This window comes from Bos mutus, chromosome 6 (assembly GCF_027580195.1).
Source record: "Bos mutus isolate GX-2022 chromosome 6, NWIPB_WYAK_1.1, whole genome shotgun sequence".
Lineage (NCBI taxonomy): Eukaryota > Metazoa > Chordata > Mammalia > Artiodactyla > Bovidae > Bos > Bos mutus.
The window spans coordinates 9,359,001-9,374,401 of NC_091622.1; positions in this window are offsets into that span (position 1 = coordinate 9,359,001).

Genomic DNA, 15,401 nt, shown 5'->3' on the forward strand with positions numbered 1-15,401 from the left:
AGATCCAACCAGTCCATTCTAAAGGAGATCAGCCCTGGATGTTCTTTGGAAGGAATGATGCTAAAGCTGAAACTCCAGTACTTTGGCCACCTCATATGGTGAGTTTACTCATTAGAAAAGACTCTGATGCTGGGAGGGATTGGGGGCAGGAGGAAAAGGGGATGACAGAGGATGAGATGGTTGGATAGCATCACCGACTCGATGGACATGAGTTTGAGTGAACTCCAGGAGATGGTGATAGACAGGGAGGCCTGGCGTGCTGCGATTCATGGGGTCGCAAAGAGTTGGACACGACTGAGTGACTGAACTGAACTGAAGTGAAATAAGTCAGGCAATGGAGACAGATATCCTATAATAGCACTTATATTTGTAAACTACAAATGAATGTATTTATAAAACTGAGACAGCTTCACCAATGTAGAAAACAAATTTAGGATTACCACAGGGATAGCAGGGGTTGGGGGAGAGATAACTTAGGAGTTTGAGATTAACATATATACACAAATAAAAAGGACCTACTATATGGCACAGAGAACTAAATTCAGTATCTTGTAACAACCTATAATGGAAAATAATATGAGCATATATACATGTGTGTGTGTGTGTGTGTGTGTGTATATACACACACATGATATCACTTTATTGTACACTTGAAACTACACAACACTGTAAATTGATGGTACTCCATCAACAACAAAAAAGTAAAATAAGAGGAAACAAGATCACAACACTAGTAAAATACAAAGCTTGTGTGAAAAAAAGAAAGACAAAATTCTATGATATCTCAATAAATAGAGGAAAAAGATTTGACAAAATTTAACATCCACTTGTAATAAAAACCCTCAACACTGTGGGTATGGAGAGTATTACCTAGACATAATAAAAGCCAATGTCACTAGTGGTAAAGAACATGACTGCCAATGCAGGAGACTCAGGAGATGCAGGTTTGATCCCTGGCCAGAAAGATCCTCTGGAGGAGGAATTCCTCCACTCCAGCATTCTCGCCTGAAGAATCCATGGACAGAGGAGTCTGGTGGGCTACAGTCCATGGGGTCATAAAGAGTTGGACATGACTGTGGCAACTTAGCACAGCACAGCACACATAACAAGCCCATGGTTATCATTATATTTATTGGTGAGAAGCTAAGAGCTTTCCTGAAAGATCAGAAATAAGACAAGAATGCTCACTGTTGTCACTTCTATAATATTCACCATACTACGGAAAGTTGTAGTCAGAGGCAACTAGCCAAAGCAAAAAAAAAGAAAGAAAAAACAGTATGCAAATTGGAAGGGTAGAAGCCAAACTATAACTATTTGCCAATAACATGATATTATATAGAGAGAACCCTAAAGACTCCATAACAAATAAACCTAGAATATACAATGAGGAAAAGACAGTTTCTTCAATAAATAATATTGGAAAATATTGGATGGGCATATGCAACAGAATTAAACTGGACCACTATCTCACACGACACACTGAAATTAACTCAAAATGGATTAAAGACTGGCATATACGACCTGAAACCATAAAACTTCTAGAGAAAAATATAAGTGGTAAGCTCCTTAATACTGATTTTCTGAAATTGACCCCAAAAGCAAAAGCACAGAAAGCAAAAATAAATAAGTGGGACTGCTGCTGCTGCTGCTGCTAAGTCGCTTCAGTCGTGTCCGACTCCATGCGACCCCATAGACGGCAGCCCACTAGGCTCCCTCATCCATGGGATTCTCAAGGCAAGAACACTGGAGTGGGACTACATCAAGCTAAAAAGTTTATGTCCAGTACAGGAAATAAAAAAAATGAAAAGGTAATCTCCCCAGTGGGAGAAGATATTTGCAAATCCTAGAAGTGACAAGGGATTAGTATCCTAAATATATAAAGAACTGATACAACACAATAGAAAAAAAAATTCAGTTTTTAAATGGGCAGAGGATTTTATTGACATTTATTTCAAAAAAAAAATCATACACATGGTGAACATACATGAAAAGATGCTTAACTTCACTGATCATCAGGGAAATGCAAATCCAAACCCAAAATGAAATTTCACCTCAAATCTGTCAGACTATCAAAAAGATAAGTAATAAACATGGAAACACAGGAAACCCTTGTGGGTTGCTGTTGAGAATGTAAACTGGTACAGCCACTATGGAAAACAGTATGGAGGTTTCTCAAAAATTAAGAATAGAACTACCATATTTTACACCAGTTCTACTTAGTATTCAAAGGATAGAAAAGAATATTAATTGAAAAGTTAATATGCACCCTTATATCCATTGCAGCATTTTTTTAAATAAAAATCATGACTTGGAAGCAACCTGTTTATCAATGGACAAAAATATAAAGGTACTCTGCTCTCTCTCTCTCTATATATATATATCAGTTCAGTTCAGTCACTCAGTCATGTCCGACTCTTTGCAATGCCACGGAATGCAGCACGCCAGTCTTCCCTGTCCATCACCAACTCTCAGAGCTTGAGTAAACTCATGTCCATTGAGTATACTGGAATACCATTTAACCATAAAAAGAATGAAATCTTAGTCTTTGCACTGTAACAACATGGATGAACCTTAACAGTTATTATTCTAAGTGAAATGATTAAGACTAAAAAAGACAAACACTGTTTGTTTTCATTTATATGTGGAATTAAACAAACAAACAAAGCCAAGCTATATATAGAACCTATTGGTGGTTGCTGGAGGTGGTAGCTTGGGGGAGTGGGTGAAGGTGTCAAAATGTACAAATTTCCAGTTATAAAATAAATAAGTCATGGGGATATAACATACACCATGGTGACTAGAGTTAATCATATTTTACTTAGAAACAAGAAAATATATGTTGCTATTAAGAGCTATGTGTAAATTTTCCTGCAGTTTAGTTTCACAAAATAAAAATCTTTTAGGTATATAATACATATTTCTTTGTTGCTTTAGCAATTGGGAAAAAAATACAGGTTCCTAATAGATATTTCCCTGTGTTCCTTTCTATTTGCATTAATGACAAATGAATCTTATTCATCATTTCTCATCTACATTAAGGGCAGAGAACCCTGAAAATTTATTAGAGTTCAGTAAATGTAGATGTAGAGATATATATGCATTGAGAAGAGTAGCTCAAGAAATATCCATTGCAAAAGATACAAAATATTCTACATTAAATTAGGATCTCTGTAATTATTAATAAAAAATTCCAACTTTTAAAAGTAATTCTTCACATAGTGTGAAACACCAAAGCAAATATTAAACAATGTCAAATAAGGAATGCATATTTTCAAATGTTTTCATTATTTTCACTACTGTGCTTGTTATCTTTTCACAACTTTCTTTTCTGCATACTTCAGTTCAGTTCAGTTCAGTTGCTCAGTCGTGTCCGACTCTTTGCGACCCCATGAACTGCAGCACGCCAGGCCTCCCTGTCCATCACCAACTCCCGGAGTTCACCCAAACTCACATACATCGAGTCGGTGATGCTATCCAGCCATCTCATCCTCTGTCGTCCCCTTTTCCTCCTGCCCTCAATCCCTCCCAGCATCAGAGTCTTTTCCAATGAGTCAACTCTTCACATGAGGTGGCCAAAGTATTGGAGTTTCAGCTTCAGCATCAGTCCGTCCCAAGAACACCCAGGATTGATCTCCTTTAGGATGGACTGGTTGGATCTCCTTGCAGTCCAAGGGACTCTCAAGAGTCTTCTCCAATACCACAGTTCAAAAGCATCAATTCTTCAGCACTCAGCTTTATTCACAGTCCAACTCTCACATCTATACATGACCACTGGAAAAACCATAGCCTTGACTAGATGGACCTTTGTTGGCAAAGTAACATCTCTGCTTTTCAATATACTGTCTAGGTTGGTCATAACTTTCCTTTCAAGAAGTAAGCGTCTTAATTTCATGGCTGCAGTCACCATCTGCAGTGATTTTGGAGCCCAAAAAAATAAAGTCTGACACTGTTTCCACTGTTTCTCCATCTATTTCCCATGAAGTGATGGGACCAGATGCCAGGATCTTCGTTTTCTGAATGTTGAGCTTTAAGCCAACTTTTTCACTCTCCTCTTTCACTTTCATCAAGAGGCTTTTTAGTTCCTCTTCACTTTCTGCCATAAGGGTGGTGTCCTCTGCATATCTGAGGTTATTGAAATTTCTCCCGGCAATCTTGATTCCAGCTTGTGCTTCTTCCAGCCTAGTGTTTCTCATGATGTACTCTGCATATTAAACCATTAATCTGCTGGTCTTTCTCTGGGATATGAGTCACTGCATGTACATATTGTCTGAAACAAGTATTCTTTCTACTCAAGTTATACATTTTAACTGGCAGAAAATTAGAGAAAGTGATTGTTTTACCTAATATGAAGATCATTTACAACTCTTTTGCTCCTCTGTCCTCTACAACTTCTGGGATTTTTTTCTATGAACTGCAAAAATCATATCTAGAAGAGATCCTAAAATGTATGGTTATTCCTCTTGTGAGAAGTGAGGAGGCAACTGAAAGTTTTTGTGATATTATTCCAGAATTATGCTGCTAATGGAAGACTTATGACTCCCTAGAATATACTATTTTGTTTCCTTTTTGACCCCAAGGTGTAACATCAATAACATGCTGCTAAGTCACTTCAGTCGTGTCCGACTCTGTGCGACCCCATAGATGGCAGCTCACCAGGCTCCCCCATTCCTGGGATTCTCCAGTCAAGAACACTGGGGTGGGTTGCCATTTCCTTCTCCAATGCATGAAAGTGAAACATGAAAGTGAAGCCTCTCAGTCGTTTCCAACTCTTAGCGACCACGTGGACTGCAGCCTACCAGGCTCCTCCATCCATGGGATTTTCCAGGCTGTAGTCCACAGGAACTGGAATTGGGTGAATATTTTACTTATAGGTGCATACTGATAACATTACACAATGTTTTGTATCTTTGAATCCACAATAAGGATGCTGAATGTATAATAAATAATTGTATTTTAAAATAGTGGTTATACTGGTTTAAAAGTTTGGTTATAAAAGTACATTTTGATAATGTGAAGTATAATTAAACAGATTTCCATTATTTTAATAGCCCATCATATTTCAAAAACAGTTGATAAATTATTAAATTAGAAATTAGACTAGATTGACGATATAGGAAGATAAAATGAATTTTAAAAATCTACTTCAGTTTTTAACATATAAAAATTCTTATCTTCTCAGTTTGTCCATCAAATAAAACAATATTCATTTTACATTTACTGTCAAATATGCAATATATACTTTGAAATAGAAATGGTCCCTCAGGGTAAATGATAATGAAATTCCTTCAATTACATTTTATGATTATGACCTTTATTTCAACAATAATTTAACAGTATAATTAAAGTTGAAGTCATTTTCATTTCTAAAAATATATTCTTTATCCCCTTTTCTGCAATTTAATGAAGTGATTTTCCATCTCAATCTGCAATACTGATTATAAATTTTAATATCATTTTTCAATAAAGTTCCTCTATTTTATTTATCTTAGACAGTTGTCCAAAGACAATCTTTGTGCTTCTTAAAAATTAACAAATACTTTGATTTATCAGCAAATACTTGAGTAATACAGATTGAAGTAAATATATAACTATTATTTAAGTGTAAACATATTTTAAACATATATGTAAGCAAATTTTTCCTTTAAAATTTTTTATGATGTGAGAACTTCACATTTTTTGGAGAGAAATCTCTATTTTTTGCCATTCTTAAATGAAGACATTAGTAATGATTTGATAATAACCAAGGATTATTACTACTTAATAATAGGTAGTAAACTATGCTAATAAATTATACACTAAAACTTTGTAGAAATAGTTGCAAAATCTCCTTTCTTCAATAGGAAAAAAATGTTAGCATATTAAATTTTACACTGCAATGATATTTACCTACTATATTCAGTATACTTTTTTGAAGGCATGAAAGCTAATTCATTCTAGACATGAAAGGATAGTTTTTAAAAAAGTCTTATCCATTTGTTTTTCTTCTATTTCTCTTTATTATTACTAAAGTTGATGTATTGCTTGGAACTACTATTAATATTAAATATTTGATGAATTACATCAGGCTAACCCTCTCTGAATTTAATCATTCTTCATTTTAGAGTAGAAATAACTTGACAGTTTATTTTTAGAAAAGGAACTAAATTCAGCATGCAATTTGAGCTCCTTTTTAATGAAAAAATCTGATTTGTGAGTCACTATGCATGTCTCTATTTCTCACCTAAAGATTTTACTGTCTACTGCTCTGCTTGAACTTAAGCATATATATCAACAAACAAAAATGTTGGAAGTGCATAAATAAGTGTGTAAATTTGTGTTTACTCATCTATATTGAATGTCTCTTTCTATATGTTTTAGCAAAAGTGTTTTATTATCTAAATATGTAATATTTTTCTTTTGATTTGTAAATTATGCACATTATATATAATTTGGAAAGAAAAAACAAGAAACATACTTGTAAATGATGCAAATTGGAAGAGATTCAAAATATGAACATTTTATTGACTTTCTATTTAGTCTTTTTAATGTTTACACATACAACTATATTAATTACATTCAATACACATATTTGGTTTTCACATACTATGTATATATCAAACATTATATATATATGATTTTTATTCATCTATAATCACCTAGTTCATACTCTTTATAGTCTTTTCCTTCTTTTCAAAAGAAGGTAAATTTACTATATTAAAAATAAATATAATGTAGATAAATTCCTGGGGTAAATATTTGAAACACATATTAGTAAGGGCCATATATTCTTATATTTTTGAAAATGGAAGTTTAGTAATGATTATTACAAAAATGAAAACAAAAAGAAATCAGTTACTAGTATTTTTTCCCATTAGTAAGTGTTTATCTGATTAGTTAGAGCTACATCTAAAATTTGGATCCAAGATTTAATAAAATTTTGAGTCTACAAAATTATGTAATATCTGTAAACTTTAGCATTTGTGTATAAAAATAGTGATAATGATATTGCCACCTATGACTATTGTAAAATTATATAAGAAAATTGTAACAGCTAAAATTGTAAAAGTAATGAAGAACAACTGTTTTTATTCTTTAAAGTGAGCCTAAGATCTTGGTAGGAGCTGTATTCTAAATCATTTCTATATTAAAAATTCCATATAGAATTGAAATTTTTCATCAAATTGCATGAAAAAATTAAAAAGTCTTAACAACATATTATTATTTAAAGAAACATGATACCATTAATATTTCCAACAATGTTGATATTATCTCAATATTTTCAACAATACACATTGTATTTAAATAGTCATTGCCAATTTGACAATTTTGACATTTACCAATTTTGAAGCACTTTGTAGCAATTTACAGTTAAACCAACTTTCTTTGAAGAAGTTTAATTCTAGAGCCAGAATACCTGAATTCAAATTCCAGTTCTGCCATATAATATAGATATGATAAAGCTGAGAAGCTTGTAATTATATAAATAATGTATGAAGTGGCTGTGCAACCCCATAGACTCTACAGTCTATGGAATTCTCCAGGCCAGGATACTGGAGTGGGTAGCCTTTCTCTTCTTCAGGGGATCTTCCCAACCCAGGGAGGGAACCCAGGTCTTCTGCATTGCAGGCAGATTCTTTACCAGCTGAGCCACATGGGAAACCCAAGAATACTGGAGTGGATAGCCTATCCTTTCTCCAGTGGATCTTCTGAACTGAACCAGAGTCTTCTGTATCGCAGGTGGATTCTTAACCAATTGAACTATCAGGGAATCCCAAATAATGTATAAATACTTGAAATATATACATATATGAAGAAGTGAAGTGAAGTCACTCAGTCATGTCCGACTCTTCGCATCCCCATGAACTGTCTCCTATCAGGCTCCTCCGTCCATGGGATTTTCCAGGCAAGAGTACTGGAGTGGGTTGTCATTTCCTTATCCAGGGATCTTCCCCACCCAGGGATCGAACTCAGGTTTCCTGCATTGTAGGCAGATACTTTTACCATCTGAGACACCAGGGAAGCCAATTTCATATATATGTATATGCATACTTTATATGCATATATACCTTATATATGTTTATAAAATACTCCTAGTTCTTAAATTTGAACAAATTCATAATCACTTAAAGATTAAAAGCATTTTTTCAAGTTCTTAGTGTTAAATATTTGTCCAATTGCTGTATAAAAATTAAAGGAGTTTAAATTTGCTAGTGCCAGTCTTATGCATATGTTGACACAAGGGATATCTTTTTTTTCCACAGTAATATTAAGAAATACATATTTTCTTATAGCCAGCAGTTTTGCAGAAAATTATAATGCAAATTAAAAACACTGAATCGCTGACTTCTTCATTGTATCATACTGTTAGGTAGTTAGAATAGGAAAAAGGAGTCCAGAATGGCGGTGGCTAAAAGACAAGGAAGGTAAAAGCCTGAAATAATAGAACAAAGGAAGATCTGAGGACCAGAGTGAGGACTTCAGTTAGAACAAACAGCACTCCTGGCTAGCCAAATTTACATAGAGCAGGGGAAAGAAAAAAAAAAATAGAAAGAGGAGCCAAAGGGCCGGGGGTCTCTCTCTCCGGCTTTCTCTCTTCCTCTCTCTCACTCACTCTTGCTCACTCTCTCTCCTCTATGCGTCTTTTGGGTTGGCACGCCCTCATGCCTTGAGGGTGTATTTTCTTTTATTTTCTAAATAAAACTGATCTGTAACACGGAGTTGTAACACTGATCTGTCCTAGAGGTGTGACATGGTCTGTCCGAGGGCTTCAACATTGGTCCGTACCTTCACATTTTTGTTTTGACAGACAGAACCGAGGAAACTTCACACTTCCCGGACAATACCAACTAATTTGTTTTATTCAGCCTCGGCTCCAAGGTCTTAAATCCTCTGGATTTTAAATAACTAACAACTACAGTTGCATATTACAAATTTAATGCTCCATTTGAATATACTTGCAGTTTTAAAAGATAGTATTTCACAACTGGTTTATATGTTAGGTGGCATTACAATTTAGATTTTCGTATCAGCAAACAGCACACACACACACACACACACACATACACACACATACATCCCACATACCTTTAGAATTAAGAAGGAATAATTTTCTAAGGAAAGTCATCTGTCTTTAATCCTTGGCCACAAATTATTTATCTTGTCTTGCTCTACCTTTTGCTTTTTTCCTAATGAAACTTTCTCACTCATTATCTGATTGATTACTGACATAAGATTAGTTGGCACAGCCTCTATGGCAAACCATTTGGCAGTATTTTACAATTTGAAACTTATAATTGGGGAATAACTCAGCATTGTGGCTCCTATTTACTCAAAAAGGCCAAAACCTGAATTTATAAAAAGACTTGGATATAATTACCCATAGTAGACTTATTTTCAGTAGCTAAAAATTGATGACAATCCATATATACGTGAATAGGGACATGGATAAACACATTGTGAAGTATTCATACAATGAGATGCAACACAGAAGGAAAAGACTACAGATAAATGCAACACACGGAGAAGGCAATGGCACCCCACTCCAGTACTCTTGCCTGGAAAATCCCATGGATGGAGGAGCCTGGTAGGTAGGCTGCAGTCCATGGGGTTGCTAAGAGTCAGACACGACTGAGCCACTTCACTTTCACTTTTCACTTTCATGCATTGGAGGAGGAAATGGTAACCCACTCCAGTGTTCTTGCCTGGAGAATCCCAGGGACAGGGGAGCCTGGTGGGCTGCCGTCTATGGGGTCGCACAGAGTTGGACACGACTGAAGTGACTTAGCAGTAGCAGCAGCAGCAGCAAATGCAACACAAGGCTGAGTGAAAGTTTCTACAAACCTAGAATACATGCCATATGATTGCATTTATGAAGTTTTTGATTAGTGATTTGGTATTGATTTGGTATAACACACTGGTGGTAATAAGAAATGCTGGACTGGGTGAAGCACAAGCTGGAATCAAGATTGGCAGGAGAAATATCAATAACCTCAGATATGCAGGTGACACCACCCTTATGGCAGAAAGTGAAGAAGAACTGAAGAGCCTCTTGATGCAAGTTAAAGAGGAGAATGAAAAAGTTGGCTTAAAACTCAATATTCAGAAAACTAAGATCATGGCATCTGGTTCCATCACTTCATGGCAAATTGATGGGGGAAACAATGGAAACAGTGAAAGACTTTATTTTGTGGGGCTCCAAAATCACTTCAGATGATGACTACAGCCATGAAATTAAAAGATGCTTGCTCCTTGGAAGAAAAGTTATGACCAACCTAGACACCATATTAAAAAACAGAGACAGTACTTTGCCAACAAACATACTCAAAACTATGTTTTTTCCAGTATCCATGAATGGATGTGAGAGTTGGATAATAGAGAAAGCTGAGCATTGAAGAATTGATGCTATTGAAGTGTGGTGTTGGAGAAGACTCTTGAGAGTCCCTTGGACTGCATGGAGATCCAACCAGTCCATCCTAAAGGAGATCAGTCCTGGGTGTTCATTGGAAGGACTGATGTTGAAGCTGAAACTCCAATACTTTGGCCATTTGATGCGAAGAGCTGACTCATTTGAAAAGATCCTGATGCTGGGAAAGATTGAAGGTGGGAGGAGAAAGGGACAACAGAGGATGAGATGGTTGGATGGCATCACTGACTTAATGGACATGAGTTTGACTAAGTTCTGGGAGTTGGTAATGGACAGGGAAGCCTGTCATGTTGCAGTCCATGGGGTCACGAAGAGTCGGACATGAGTGAGCGACTGAACTGAACTGAAATGCTGGTAATAGAAATAAGAAAATGATTTTCTCTGGATTGAAATAAAGGGGGCATTGTTTGGAAATAAGCACTAATGGACTTTCTTTAGTTACACATTTGTATAGAATTGGCAAAATTCACCAATTAGAACACATGAAAATATATTTTATTTTTATCATATATAAACTGCACCTGAAAATTTTCTATATATATATTACCAAGTTACTGGGTAAGACTATATGAAAATCTATCTGACTCTTTTCCTTCTTCCAAAATAAAGGAAATGGAAAAGTTTCCCTTCAAATTACTAGAACATAATTTTGTCTACCAATTAGAGATCCAGATGAATAAATTTCCAAGCATTTGTGATACAATTAGGGGGAAAATGGGGGGAAATAAAGAAACAAAGTACATATAAAAGTGTATTTTTCTCTTTACTATGATTTAAAATTTTTGCAGATGGAGATATTTTGTACACTCAATGCACAGGTAATATTAAATTTTGTTATGTCAATTTTGAATTTATTTATTCTCAGTTTATTTTCATTGAGGAATAATTGGTATACATTTTTTATATGTTTTACATGTACAAAAATTCTTCGTTTATAAACTGTACTGGGTGATGACCACCAAAACTTTATTTTCCGTCATCTTAGAATTGGTTGTTCACTACTACAGAGCTGGTTCAACCTTCCCTTCCCACTTTCCCTCTGGTAACCAGTAATCTACTCTGTCTCCATGTGTTTGATTTTGTTTGTTTTGCTCACTTGTTTACTGTCTGTTTATATTTATATTCTACATACTTATTAAATCATTCAGTACCTGTCTTTCTCTGTCTAACTTATTTCACTTTGTATAAAACCCTTTAGGTCTATATATGTTGTGACAAATGACTTGATTTTATTGCTTTCTATGGCTGAGTGTTGTTACTTCGTGTATATCACACATTCTTTATCCATTAATGTGTTGAGGGACACATAGGATACTTCCATATCTTGGCTACTGTGAATAAAGCTGCAGTGAACATGGGGTGAATATGTCTTTGAATTAGCACTTTTGTATTTGAAAAAATACCCAAAAGTTGGATATTTAAATCATATGGTGGTTCTATTATTTTTTTTAATTTTATTTTATTTTTAAACTTTACAATATTGTATTAGTTTTGCCAAATATCAAAATGAATCCACCACAGATATACATGTGTTCCCCATCCTGAACCCTCCTCCCTCCTCCCTCCCCATACCATCCATCTGGGTCATCCCAGTGCACCAGCTTTTGAGGAATTACCAAACTGTTTTCCACAATGACTGCACCAGTATACATTTCTATCAACAGTGTGTGGCTACACCTTTGCCAGCACTTGTTGCTTACCTTTTTGATAACAACCATTCTACAGGCAAAATGCAGTATCTCACTTTGGTTTTGATTTGCATTTTTCTAAAAATTATAATTTTGAACAACTTATCATGTGCCTGTTGGCTATCTGCATTTCTTCTTTGAAAAAATGTCTATTCAACTCCCCTGCCCATTTTTTAATAAGGTTGTATTTTTTTTTTTTTTTGGTTGTTAATTGTGTGAGTTATTTATGTACTTGTATATTGTCTTTATCAGAAATATCATTTACAGCTATCTTCTCCTATTCAATTAATTGTCTTTTAATTTTGTTGATTTCCTTTGCTACACGAAAGGTTTTTATTTGATGTATTTGATTTGTGTATTTGTTTTCTAGTTTCTCTAGCCTGAAGTTCAGTTCAATTCAGTAGCTCAGTTGTGTCCGACTCTTTGTGATCCCATGAACCACAGCACGCCAGCCCTCCCTGTCCATCACCAACTCCCAGAGTCCACCCAAATCCATGTCCATTCAGTCGGTGATGCCATCCAGCCATCTCATCCTCTGTCATCCTCTTCTCCACCTGCCCTCAATCTTTCCCAGCATCAGGGTGTTTTCAAATGAGTCAGCTCTTCACATGAGGTGGTCAAGGTATTGGAGTTTCAGCTTCAACATCAGTCCTTCCAATGAACACCCAGGACTGATCTCCTTTAGGATGGACTGGTTGGATCTCCTTGCAGTCCAAGGGACTCTCAGAGTCTTCTCCAACACCACAGTTCAAAAGCATCAATTATTCAGTGCTCAGCTTTCTTTATAGTCCAACTCTCAACAACATACATGACCACTGGAAAAACCATAGCCTTGACTAGATGGACCTTTGTTGACTAGCCTAAAGAGATATATCCAAAAATATATTGTTGAGGCCAATGTCAAAGAGCATATTAACTTGTTTTCTTCTACGAGTTTTATAGTTTCAGATCTTACATTCAAGTCCTTAATCCATTTTGTGTTGATTATTTAATATAATGTGAGACAGTGGTCAAGTTTTAATTTTTTGCCTATGGCTGCTAATTTTCCCAACTTTGTACCTAGAAGACTTTCTTCACTCTATGATCTTTTTTCCTTTGTCATATCTTAATTGTCCATACACATGTGGGTCTATTTATGAGTATTATATTATTTATTGATATATTTATCTGTTTCCCTGCTAATGTCTTTATTTTTTGATTACCATGGCTTTGTAGTATAGTATGAAGTCAAGGAGTGTGATACCTCTAGCTTTGTTCTTTTTTCTTACAATAGCTTTAGCTATTTGGGGTCTTTTGTGTTTCCATATAAACTTTAGAATTTTTTGCTACTGTAAAAGTGTCCTTAGAATATTTTAGGTATTGCATTGACTCAGTAGATTGTTTTAGGCAAACAGTCATTTTGACATTATTAAATCTTATAATCCATAAACATGGAGTTTCTTTCCATTTATTTATATGTTCTTCAATTTCTTACAAAGCATTACAATAATTTTAGTGTACTGGTCTTTAACCTCCTTGATTAAATTTATCCCTAGGCATTTTATTCTTTTTATTGACATTGTAACTGGGACTGTTTTCTTAATTTCTCTGTCAGCTAATTGTTAATATAAAGAAATGCAGCATTTTTTTCTATATTGATTTTGTATCCTGCAACTTTTCAGTATACATTTATTAGTTCTAACAGTTTTTGGTGGAGTCTTCAATGTTTTCTATATGCAGTATCATGTCATCTGTCAATGGTAACCATTTTACTTTGTTTCCAATTTGAATGTCTTTTATTTCTTTTTGTGACCTAATTGCTCTAAGACTTCCAACACAATGTTGAATCAGAGTGGTGGGAATATGCATTATTGATGGCCTTCAGTTTTTCACCATTGACTTTGATGTTAGCTGTGGGCTAGTCATATAACCTTTATTCCATTGAGATATATTCCTTGTATATCCAGTTTATTGAGAATTTTTATTATAAATAAATATTAGAGTTGAAACTTGTTAATTTTTCCTCCATTTATTAAGATGATTATATGGTTTTTATCCTTCTTTTTTTGTTAAAGTGGTTTATCACATTGATTGATTTGTTGATACTAAAGCATACTTGCATTCCTGCAATAAATTCTACTTGATCACTGTATATGATCCTTTAATTTATGGTTCTATTTGGTTTGCTAATATTTTGTTGAGAATTTTTACATCAGAGATATTGACCTGTTATTTTCTCTTTTGTGTATTGTCTTTGTCTGGTTCTGGGGTCAAAACCAGACTTTTTAACTTCACAAAATGAGTTAGGAATTTTTCAACTTTTAGAATAGTTTGAGAAGGATAGATATTAAATCTTTAAGGGTTTGCAAGAAGTCACCTGTGAAACTGTTTCGTTCTGGACTTTTGTTTATTTGGGGATTTAGATAACTGTTTCAATCTACCTTCAGATTTCATATTTCTTCCTGATTTAGCCTTGAAAGTTTGTGTGATTCTAAGAATGTGTCCCTTTCTTCTAGGCTGTCCAATTTGTTTACAGATAGCTGTTCACAATATTCTCTTCTATACATTTGTATTTCTGTGGTATTCATTGTAATTTCTCATCTTTCATTTCTGATTTTATACATTAGAGCCCTCTCTTTTTCCTTAGTGAATCTTGCTAAAGGTCTGTCAACTTTATGTTTTCAAAGAACCAGCTCTTATTTTAATTGATCTTTTTTATTGCCTTTTTAGTCTCTATTTCATGAATTTCTGTTCTAGTATTTATCACTTCCTTTCTTATACTGGCTTTGTTCTTTTTGTTCATTTGTTCTTTATCTTGTTCCTTTAGGTGTAAGGTTACCTTGTTTATTTGCAAATTTTGTTGTTTCTTGCCATAGTTTGTATTGCTATAAACTTCCTAACACTACTTTTGCTTCATCCCCTAAACTTCATCATTTCATATTTTCATTTTCATTGTCTTCAAGTAATTTAAAATTTTCTCTTTTGATTTCTCCTCTGATCCAACTGCTGTAGTATGTTTTCAGTTTCCACATTTTTGAAGATTTTTTCTAGTTGTTGATTTCTAGTTTCATACCATTGTGATCACAGGGAAAAAATGCTTGATATAATTTCAGTTTTCTCAAATTTATTGAGACTTGTTATATGTCCTAAAATATGGTTTATTCTTGAGCAAGTTTTCATGTGCATTTGAAAAGAATATGTATTCTTCTGCATTTGGATAAAATGTTCTGTAAAAATCTATCAAATCCACCTGGTCTAATGTTTCATTTAAGGTCATTGTTTCCTTGTTGACATTCTTTGGGCATGATATATCCATTGTTTTAAGTGAGGCA